Source organism: Peromyscus eremicus, chromosome 10, assembly GCF_949786415.1.
Source record: "Peromyscus eremicus chromosome 10, PerEre_H2_v1, whole genome shotgun sequence".
Lineage (NCBI taxonomy): Eukaryota > Metazoa > Chordata > Mammalia > Rodentia > Cricetidae > Peromyscus > Peromyscus eremicus.
The window spans coordinates 88604043-88615688 of NC_081426.1; the positions used below are offsets into that span (position 1 = coordinate 88604043).

The following is an 11646-nucleotide window of genomic DNA, read 5'->3' on the forward strand; positions in this document are numbered from 1 at the left end:
GAAGTCGAGCCCTAGGGGATAGTTGGTGACCCTGAACGTAGCTCAAAGTCTCCAGGGTCCTGTAACGGGGTCTGAGTCTCACTCATGCTAATGAGATTCATGGACCCTGTCACTCCCCTCTCACGCCCTCCTAGAGCATTCAGAACAGTGTCCAAACTCCAGACAAAGTGTTACATGGGCGTGGCCCCTGGCCCCCTCTGGCTCCTTTATAACCATCCTCCCCCATACGTGGGCTGGCCATGCCAGACTCTGCTTTAGCTCTTCCTTCTGGCTACCAGAATGTTCTTTCTTATTATTTTTTTTAATCCTTTTTTTTTTTTTTTCAGAGACAGGATCTCATGTAGCCCAGACCCCAAACTCACTTACCGTCTGAGGATGTGAATTCCTGCTTCCCCAGCATCCACCTCCCGAGTGCTGGAGGACAGGTATGTGCTACCATGCCTGGTTTATCGGCACTGAAGATCAGTACCAACTGAGCTACACCCCCAGCTCCACAAATGCTCCTTCCCTGCTCTCTGTTTCTTCCGGCGGGCACCCTCTGCCAGGTCTTCTCTGACGGGCACCCTCTGCCAGGTCTTCTCTGACGGGCACCCTCTGCCAGGTCTTCTCTGACGATTCTCTAAAGAAGCCACTTCCCTACTATGTCACATAGCTGTCCTCAAATTCTTCGTGTTCTTCTCCATCTGGGTGTGTCCAGTGATTAATTGTTTGCGTGTTTATTGGTGCTCTCTCCCATGAGAGACAGGACAGGTATGTGCCATGAGGACAGGGCCCCCTACAGGGCAGGGTAATGCTTAGCGCTTATGTGTAGGTAGCACTGATGGCTTTTTTATTATACTGTTATTGCTGTAATTATTATACTCACACCAAAGTTCATAGCCAATAGTTATGTGATTCCCTTGGTGTATTTATGTGTAAAGTTTGGTCCATTCGCAAATCACACTGTAACTTTTGCCTTCTGGCCCAGCGTTTTTAGAGGTTATCGTCTACCTTCACAGTAAATAAAAGCCCAACAAACTAAAGCCAGAAATGCTTACACCTATTAGAGTCTTACGGTCATATGACAGCCCTATAAACTAGCAAGATGAACACAGTGTAGAGGCTTATAGCCCCAGGACAGAGGCCTGCATCTGGAGCCAGGAGAAAGAGCACTTACGTTGTAAGTGATGGATGGCAGCCCTCAGGGTGGATGATAAAAGCTAAATCCACAAGGGTGTCCAGTCCTAGGGAAGCCCAGCATGTTCATAAATTTTACCTGCAGGATCTTGTCAAATTCTCACTATGAAAATCTCAGGAAAATGGCCTTGGGCTTCTTTAGGAGTAAAGTCAACCATTTTAAAATCCAGCCAGGGTTCTCCATTCCCCTTAATAAGTCCTGTCCCCTAAAGAAACTGTTTTACAGGAGCCTAGCCAGTGAGAGTTTTACCAACGCCTAACCAACCTGGACAAAGAAAAATATCCGCCCGGCATGGTGGTCCATAACTTTAATCCTATCATTCAGGAGACAGAGGCAAGTGGATCTATAAGTTTGAGGCCAGCCTGGTCTACGGAGTGAGGTCCAGGACAGCCAGAGCTACACAGAGAAACCTTGTCAAGGAGGAGGAGAAGGAAGAGGGAGGGAGGGAAGGGAGGGAGGGAGGGAGGAAAAGAAAAAAGAAACCCACCTGAGGCACACAATACAACAGAGACCTAATCATAGGCTGCCTTCTGTCTGTCTGTCTGTCAGCATTCCATGACTGTGACAAGACATCTGAGATAATCAAATTAATAAGAGAAAAATCTCAGAGATGCAGTCCGTAATCAGTTGACTCCATTGCTTTGGGCCTGTGGCATCATGGTGATGGAGGCTGATACCTCACTGCAGCCAGGAAGCAAAAGTAGAGAGAAGAGGTACCAGGGTCTTTATACACCCACCCTTAAGCACCTCCTCTGTGACTTAACCTCCTTCCACTGGGCCCTACCTCCTAAAGGTTCTGCCACTTCCCAAGAGAGCCATAGGCTGGAGACAGGGGCCTCTGGGGGACAATCCTAATCCAAATGGTAACTTCTCACTAACAAATGTGCCCTCTCCATCCCAGCAACTAGCAGTTCATCAGGATTCCTACACTGAAGAGGAGACTGTGCATGGAAGGAACTACATCTACACCATATTTAAGAAGTCACTAAGAGAACAGAGTCAAGGACAACCAAGGACATTTTAGCCAATCGACATACCAGCTATACCAAATAGTAAATGCAGCCCAAGCCAATGAGTATAAAACTTAAACCCTGTCCAACTCAGGGCCTTTTTTCTGTATACAATGCCCAGCTTAAAAAAAAAATACAGTGCATTATAAAAGGAAAAGAAACAGTCTAAAAAGACAAAGCCAGCATCAGAACCTTCCAGAAACGCTGGAAGGACCTGACTGGGAATTTGAAACAAGTATGATTAATATGTAACAGCTGCAAGGAAAAAAAATGGGCAGCACATAGGAACAGATGGGCACCTAAGCGGAGAGGGGGGAGCTTGCAGATGACAGGGAAGGACCAGGAGTCACGAGCGCTGTGGCAAAGGAAGAGCCTTGGGTGGGCTCATCAGCCCAGCAGAGCATCCTGACTGGCTGAGGGCACCCCTGAGTTCAGAACTAAAGAAAGAGAAAAGATGGCCCCGAGTCTAGGCTGCAGGACGTTCACAAACGGCAGAGCCTGTCCAGTGGGAACACCAAAAGGAGAACAAGACAGGAACTCGTGAGACATTTGAACTAGAAACAGCTCCTTCAAAACTGAGCTCGGGCACCAAGACGCCTGTACAGAACGCTCAGGGAACGCAGGACAGGATGCAAAGACCCGACACTCAGGAACATCCAAACTGCAGGAAACCAAAGAGAAGAAGAAAACCTTGAAGAGACGGTGACGGGAACACTTGGCCTGTTGCATGGGAGGGATGGAAGACTGCACCAGATTTCAACACCCGTGACAAAGAGTGAAATAGCGAAGGTACTGACAGGAAACGGTAACCCACCAACCAGGATTCCATACTCAGCGGGACTGTTCTTCAAAAGTAAGGTAGAGACCTCTCACAAAAACGAAAGAATTCGTTGCCTGCCTTATAAGACATGGTGAAAGATTTCAAATGGACGGAAAAGTCAGAAAAATCAGACGTGAGAGAGAATAAGTGGAAGTAAATAGAGACTCCTATTTCTTATTTTTTTTTAATTTATTTATTCTGTATACAGTGTTCTCTCTGCATGTCTGCCTGCAGGCCAGAAGAGGGCGCCAGATCTCAATACAGATGGTTGTGAGCCACCATGTGGGTGCTGGGAATTGAACTCAGGTCCTCTGGAAGAGCAGCCAGTGCTCTTAACCACTGAACCATCTCTCCAGCCCCTATTTTTTATTTTCAACAGACTTAACACTTAAAGCAACAATGCAGATGATGATTACAGGTTACAAAGAAGTCGACAGAATGGCATCAATGTCATAAAGAACAGGGGGGAGACACTGGGATACTGTGTTATAATTTGCACTATTGACCTGGCCTGGGTTTGTGATGCAGTCTGTAAAGAGTTTCCTATGCGTGCATGGAGACCTGAGTTCAGATCCCCAGCACCCACATCAAAGCTGTGCACGTGGCGTGAACCTGTAACCCGAGTGCTGGGGAGTCAGACAGGAGGATCCCTTGGGCGAGATGCTGGCTGTTCTAGCCAAATCCATGAGCCAGGTTTAGTGCAAACTAAGATGGCGGGCAGTTGAGGAAGACACCCAACATTTTGCCCTCTGACAGCTCGCGCGCACGTGCACACACGGAAGTAAACTTGAAGTAGTTATAAATACATTCCAAATTCGGAGGGAAGCACTAATTTTTTTTTTAAAGAAGTACAGTCAAGGGTCAGTGAGATAACTCAATGGGTAAAGGCATTTGATGACCTGAGCTTGATCCCTGGGACCCACGTGAAAGGAGGAGAGAACAGACCTCCATAAGTTGTCCTCTGACTCTACATACCCACATAGACATGCACATGTGCACACACACAATAGATGAATGATGTAAAGAATATTTGAAAGAGTCCAGGAGGGGACCAAGGGGAAAGAAACCACTGACCACACTAGCCAGGGTTTGGGGGCGATCCTTACACTGTCAGACCATACCACTCTTTTTTTAACTCTCCTAGACTGTGTTCCCACTGGAGCATCATATGTTGTCATGGAAGCAGCCTTATGCCAACCACATAAACAACTTTCACCTAGGTCTAAGTGACATTGTTATGGGACCCCAGAATCTTTTTTTAAAGATTTTATTTTATTTACGTGTGTGTGTGTGTGTGTGTGTGTGTGTGTGTGTGTGTGTGTGTGTGTGTGATCTGTGTGTGTGATCTGTGTGTGAGATGTACACATGAGTGCAGTGTCAGATTCCCTGGAGCCAGAGTTACAGGCAATTGTGAGCCACCGGATGTAGGTGCTAGGAACCAAACTCCAATCCTCCATCAGAACGATACATGCTCCCACCAGCTGAGCCATCTCTCCAGTCCCCCTGTCTTAAAGCACTGAAAATTTTCACTGGGAGGTTATAATTCTACTATCTAGCTAGATGGAACAGTCCTGTGAAGGCAGGATTGTGACTACTGGTCACTGTAATGACCACAGTGAATGACTGATACGTGGTAAATATTTAATAATTATGGTAAATGAACTAAAAAAAAAAGAGTTCACTCCAATGTGGGCCTTGAAAAGCATGCATATTTCAAATTTGATCTCTAAAGGTACTTTCAAAAGCATTCCCTTTCATTTATTTAGCAATCATCATTTCTGTGTGATAGAACATAGAAAGAAGTGATAGCATACTGATTCTCATAAAGATAAATGAAGAACCAGCCAGGCGGTGGTGGCGTATGCCTTTAATCCCAGCACTTGGGAGGCAGAGCCAGGTAGATCTGAGTTCCAGGCCAGCCTGGTCTACAGAGCGAGTTCCAGGACAGGCTCCAAAGCTACACAGAGAAAAATGTAGTCCAGACTGGCCTTGAACTCGAAATCCTCCTGCCTCAGCTTCCCAAATGCGAGGCTCACAGATGTGGGCCACCACACTGGGCTGGTTCACAGTTGTCACACATTACTTCACCCACCCCATTCAGTGACTCTGTGAGGGTGATGCGATTATGTCCCCTTTGTAGGCAAAGAACTGAGGATTTCCATACAGGCCCACACCCAGCAAATGGAGAGCCAAGGGTTTGTTCTAAGGCCTGGGTCCTTCCTCTGCCATGCACATGTTCTCTGTTCTGTGATATTTGGTTCTGGAAACACGTGTTTTCAAATGCTGAGTTATAAACAAACAAAAATTTCACTGAGTTTAGGCTTTCAACTACAAGTTATTTATCTTGGAAAAACATTCCAATAATCGGAGTGTTTTATTACTACACGACTGTGTAACTGGAAGCTAAATACAATAAACTGCTTGAAGAAAATAAATAAACATCCTAAGTCCTGAGTGGCGCCTCAGATCTCAGTCAATGAGTTTCTAATCTATGACAGAAACAAAGCACAGCACAGCAGTAAGATGATGGCTGAACCCGAAGGAAAAGGCACGGAGTTCACGCTGCAAAAGAAACGGAGCCCAGAGGCCACTGGTGCTTCTCGGTGCTCAGCGGTGTATTCTGGGACCCTGGTGGGAAGTCCTGGCTGCGCTTGAATTAGGAGTCTGTGCCCCTCCTGCCGACTGCGTTTCCCGGACTGAGCCGTCGTGTGCCGCCCTGTTCGCTTTATGAACAACACCCCAACTGTAGAGAGGCCGAAAGTGGGGGAGTGAATTCTCAGCCATGAAAACAGCTAGAGAACCATTTGGGTCAGATTTTTGGAGGGATAGGAGACCCATTTCAGGTGTGTGTCTGAGACCATGAGGAGGCTTCTAGGTTGCTTGTTTCCCTGGATTTTAAACCACCGTTCCTTCTGGATGGGTGAAAATAAACCAGGCCTAGAGTCGTCTGTATGTAAACATGGGTAGAAACTCGGAAAACAGTTGTTCCAACCCCAGCAGCCTGGATCAGATGAGAAATTTTGAAAACAAAAATCTATGGTCAAACCAAAATTTCAGCAGCTCAGAAAGTGTCCAAGGTGGTGGGGAGGGTCTAGGACCGGAATGCCCTGAAGGACACAGCCCAGTTCCAGCGCAAAGCAAACGGTGTCTTAGGTTTCTATAGCTCTCAGTAACCCTCAGTGATTACGTAACAACCCTGGCAATGAAGACGCTCTTATTTTTGCAGAGGAACAAACTAGAGAGGATGTGTGATTCACAGCTAGCATCTGTCAGAGTTAAGTCCCTGAATCCTGGGCTCCAGCTCCAACAGACCTCCCACCATGATTTGGCAGGGCAATCGAAGGACTAGGTTTTTCAAGTGTGGTAGCTTCGGAGTAAGAGGATCTGCATTTGCCTGTCCTGCATGTCACAGACTTCACCTCTATACATCGAGTAGGTTCTTTAACCTTAGTAAGCATCATTTAGGGCAGCAGTTCTCAACCTGCGGGTCACAACCCTGTTGGCAAACCTCTCTCTCCAAAAATGTTTACATTATGATTCATAACAGAAGCAAAATGACAGTTATGAAGTAGCAACGCAAATGATTTTATGGTTGAAGGTCACCACAACATGAGGAACTGTATTAGGGGGTCACGGCATTAGGAAGGTTGAGGACCACTGCTTTAGGGGACAGGGATATGACATAGTTTGTAGACTACCTGCCTAGCACACACGAGTTCCACCTCAGCACCACATACGCTGCCTGTGGGAGTGCGTGCCTCTAATCCCAGCACTTGAGAGGTACAATCAATTTGAAGCTAGCCTGGGCTACTCGAAACACATGAGTTTCTTTGTCTGTAAAGTGGGGTCCCCAAACAACTAGCTCATGGGGTACTGTGGAGCTCAAACACATATAGGACTAATGCTGAGGCATCAAGGTATCTTCACAACATAGATTCTGGATGGAGGAGTCTCCTTCCCTCCTTGGCAGCATGACCTGAGGCACAAAATCCCCTGGACACATTTATTATATCTAAAGCTCCAGGAGGTTAAAAAACTGAAAACCGTGGCAGCCTGAGAGTGTTTGAGGCCAGGCATTGGGCCGAGGGCAAGGGAAGAGAAGGATAAGCCCATCTTTTCTGTCCTCTCACATTGCTAGCTGGTCCCCAGGAGCCCTCCATCCCCACCTGGAAAGCCATGGAGTTAGCAGCAGCCAGAAATATCCTGAGAGGCAGCTTGGCCTTGTAGGACCTGTGGCTCCACAGGCGATGGGCACCGGTGTCACACCCAGATCAGTCAGGAGGAAGCAGAAGTAGGCTGCAAGACACAAGCAGGGGCAGGGGTCAACCACTGCCACCCAACGTTTTTAGCTACCCCTTGTTTTTCCCTCCTGAGTGAGGACTTATGGGAAATGGTGTCCATCCAGGGAAGACGCTGTAATGGGAAGAATCAGTAACTTGAGAAGACACAGTCTTTTACTGATCTGTAGCTTTCCAGACTGGGAAAAGGCAGAAAGAACTTTCTGGAAACCTTGGCCTAATTTCCAGAGGCTCCCCAACAGCAAACAAGACTTTTATTTGCTGATCTTTCCTCCGGTCTTCATGCAAAGACCCAAACACTTGAGTGCGCATTCGCATTCTGTTTTGCCTGTGCGTGGGAGTGCTCTCCGTCTCTGTCAGCTCCGGAAGTGTTCTAGGAAGAGCACGTTTGTAAGCAGTGGCCCATATCATGGTCCCAGGAGCCTTGGTTTGAAGGAAATTAGAGAAGACTTAACAGCAGTGAGGTGACTCCGGCCAGTCTGAATGAAGAGCAACCCGACCAAAGAGATAGTGAGATTTGTCTCCTGGAGATGGGAGATGGCCGGGTGGGGGATATTCTCACAGCCAACCTAGAGTGGGGCCTTCAAGACCTTCCCACCTCTAATGTTCTCAGAGGTGTCACCTTCTTTGGTTTATACTCGAGAGTCAGCATATTGACTGGTAAATCCTACATGTAAGCCCAACTCATACTTGTTTCCACGCCTCTGCCAAGAGTCCCCACAGCACTGTTGCTGCTGTTGCTACAGGTGGTGGTGATGGCGACGATGGTTATTGTGTTGGTGATGGTGATGATGGTAGAGATGGTGGTGATGATGGTGATAGTTATTGTGGTGATGATGGTGATGGTTATTGTGGTGATGATGGTGATGGTTATTGTAGTGATGATGGTGATGGTTATTGTGGTAATGACGGTGATGGTTATTGTGGTGATGATGGTGATGATGGTAGGGGTGGTGTCGATGGTGACAATGGTAATTGTGGTGATGGTGATGATAGAGGTGATGACGGTGATGGTTATTGTGGTGGTGATGGTGATGGTTATTGTGGTGGTGTTTTGCTCTTGTTTGGAGGACTATGCTACCAGTAGATGTAGAAAATAGATACATAAGGAACCAACAATGATAATCCCTAAAATTATTACCACTAGCTCCAATGGTGTTAAAACAATGTGCTCATTTGGTATCAAGTATTTTCACCTGGGTTATCTTGATCATATTAAGCAAGTCTATGTGGTTTGTTCTCTTACTAGTGCCATTTTATAGATGAGAAAACGAAGACTCGCAGGTGTGAGCTTGGTTCCCACAGTCCTGAGGCTGGACCTTTGTGAACAGTAAAATCCAAGTCTTTCTGAGTCAAGAATGAAGTTCCTGACCACGAACAACTGATCGCTTCCGGGAAATATCCCGTAAGTTTTACCTTTACTCCTTTATGTCCTGCAGTTATGAAGTGAGGAAGCGGCTCACTTTTCCATTTAGTAAAGAGAAAGCCCTAAGCCAGGCTATAGGGAGGTAGTCCAAGCACTTAGCCCCACAGGGCCACCCAGAAAGAGCTACAGAGTAAGAGCACTGGGCTATGAGCCACTCCTCACAGTGGCTGTGAATGCTCCCCAGGCAGAATGGGCATGGAAGTCTGTGTATCTCTTCTGCGTGAGAATTATGGTAACTTCAATGTCAATGTATGTATTTAATAGGAACATAATGTTACATCTTACAAAACTTAAGTACCTGACTGATTTTTATCTCAATCTACATTTATACAGTTCAGAAAGCAAGATTTATCCTCAGCCCCGAGATGGATGAGTTCCTGAACACATGTGGCTTTCATGAACTTGACAATTCATTCCTTACTTGAGAGGTTACAAGCAGAAGACAAACACCAATCTGCCAGGAGTCACAGACAAGGCAGGACATAAAACGCTTTGCTCTCCTTTGCTATCATAATTTAACCTTGGCCATGAGCCCGTGGAATGAAAAGTTGTTTTCCATGTCATCTTTGGCCTTTGTGTCTCTACTATTAATTTTTCAACTGCCAAGCCATTAGGAGACAAGCTCTAGAATGGAAAAATTAGACGTGACTCTACTTGCCAGCAAGCTAAGATTCTAGACCTGGGATGTAATACCATTAACTCCAAGATTCTGTGAAAGACATTGCGGGGGGAAATATCACTCCAATGCATGTTTCTAAATGCGACCCATACGGAAGGCTATGGAACCATCTTGTCCTGTGAGAAGTCTCCAAAAATGTGAGGGCTGTTTGCACAGCTTGTCTGTCCATGTGCAAAGCACCGACATGGTTCAAGTCAGCACCTTCCTGGGAGGCGTTGGCTGTGGGTTTCCTGGGACTTTCGTGCAACCCATGTTCGGCTAAGCACAAAGCCCCATCCTCTTGACCATGAGAATAAACAACTCGCCCAACTCTGTCTTTTTTCTTTGTCAAAGCCCAATTAGGGCTTGCATCAAGTGTCACATGTCACCAAGCTAAGAGAAAATGAAGAGGAGACACAAAGGTGACGGGATGCCCACAGGAGCCAGAGGAACTACTTGCCTTGAGCTCTGGGTTGCAGGACTAGAAGCCTGATGGGTCACTCCATCCTGGGAGTCTCTGCAATGTTCCTCTGAACTGCCACGGTCAATATGCTCCCTGTTCATGCTTAGAGTGGTATGGATTTCAGATGCCTAAAGTCTATAGAACATCTTGAGAGAGAAACAACTATTTGGTCATGATCCAAAGATGACAAGTGTTTACCACCTACTCATGGCATTATGTCCCCTTTAGTAATTTATTATTTATTGACCAGGATAGTAATGTGAACAAATGTCAGTCCTGTGGTTACATGACAAAAGATTTGTAAGCACATTTCTTTCATGAGTCAGTTATGATGAAATAAGCTGCCACGTTAGAGAGGCCTGTACAGCAAGGAACAGAGGGCTCCTCCAGCCAGTAGGGGAGTGAGGCCCCCAGCCTCACAGCTCATAGCTGCTGGATCCTGCTACAGACATGTGAATGGCCGTGGAAGCAGACCCTTCCCCGGGCAAGCCTGCAGACAATACCACAGTCCAGATCCACACAGCCTCATGCAGGGTCCTGAGGCAGAGCCCTGGGCTAAGCTGTTCCTGGGTCCCTGCCCCACACCCCCAGCTGTGAGAAAAAGTGCTTTTTAAATCAATGCGTTTGGGGATAATACGTTATGCAGCAGTAGATGACGGACACAGGTTATTATGCAGGCACTTTCCTTTGGGAAAGGCAGATTCAAGTCTGATTACAGAAGAGTTTCCCATCCAAGGGTTAAAAAGTAGAACAGTGCTGCATGAGGTCAGGCCTGGAGGAAGTGGGAGGGGACTAGGGAGTAACTGCTCAGGGGCTTGGGAGGTCAGAGGTGACCAGGCTGCTTTATAACTGACTTTAGTGATGGTGGTAGTATTTTGTGGATGTACTATAAAGTGATATTCTTCAAATAAGTGAACATGGGAATCATAATTCAATAAAGCCATTATTTTTAAATTATTACTTTATTCCTATTAGGTTTTAGTATTAACTGATTTTTCCCCACTCATATAAAATGAAGACACATGTCACAAAACAAAATCGGTTGTTGGCCCAGGAGACCAGCAGTGCTACCATCAACCAGGCATTTGCTACCTCCAGACCATACGCCCTTGAGTCCCCACAGCTGCTAAGAAAAGCCTCCATTGATCTAAGACCTATGTCTCAATCTATGAAAAGCCAGGACCTGGAGGCAGAAAAGCTCCTTCTCTCCGCTCGGGTCCCAAGCCTCAGCTCTAGCTGCTAGCGACAAGAAGAGGAGCCACGACTTCAGGAGCATCTAAGGTAGAGGGCAAAGTCCTCGCCTATCCCGACTCAACTGTTCGGTGCGATAAGGGCAACGTGGTTGCAGTAACTCCTCATGCAATGGAAAAGGATCCTAGAGAGATGATAAAAACATAGAAATTAAGATCTGCTCATTCTGGACCCATCAGAGGGAGAGTCAGGCAGAAGGAGTGATTGACATAGGCCTCAGGTCTCCATCTGTCTAACATCAGAATGGAAGCCAGTAAATAATCTTTACTCAGATCAGCTGACAGCTTGCAGTGTTCCAGCTCCAAGTGCCTTCCACAGTCACTCCTTTGATACTTGCTGCAGGGCTAAGGAGGGGTGACATTATGGTCTTACAGGTGAAGGAGACAGCAAGTGAGAGAGCCGGGACCAGCCTAAGGCAGGTAGGCCCAGGCTGGCATGTCTGCGGGGTGCCCCCTGGGCACCGCCCTCTGTCCAGCAGGAGAAGCCCTGGTGCATTGTATCCTTCCAAGCGGCTGGGAATACAAGCACGGGGTCCCAATCAGA

At 46.8% G+C, this 11646-nt stretch overlaps 1 long non-coding RNA gene across 1 annotated transcript; it reads left to right on the plus strand.

The window, feature by feature from the left end:
- The first annotated feature begins 313 nt into the window (after positions 1 to 313).
- Positions 314 to 3184, plus strand: LOC131920384 (uncharacterized). Its single transcript, XR_009381648.1, has 3 exons — positions 314 to 425; positions 1403 to 1890; positions 2079 to 3184. It is a non-coding gene; the product is annotated as an uncharacterized LOC131920384 (long non-coding RNA).
- The last annotated feature ends 8462 nt before the right edge of the window (positions 3185 to 11646 follow it).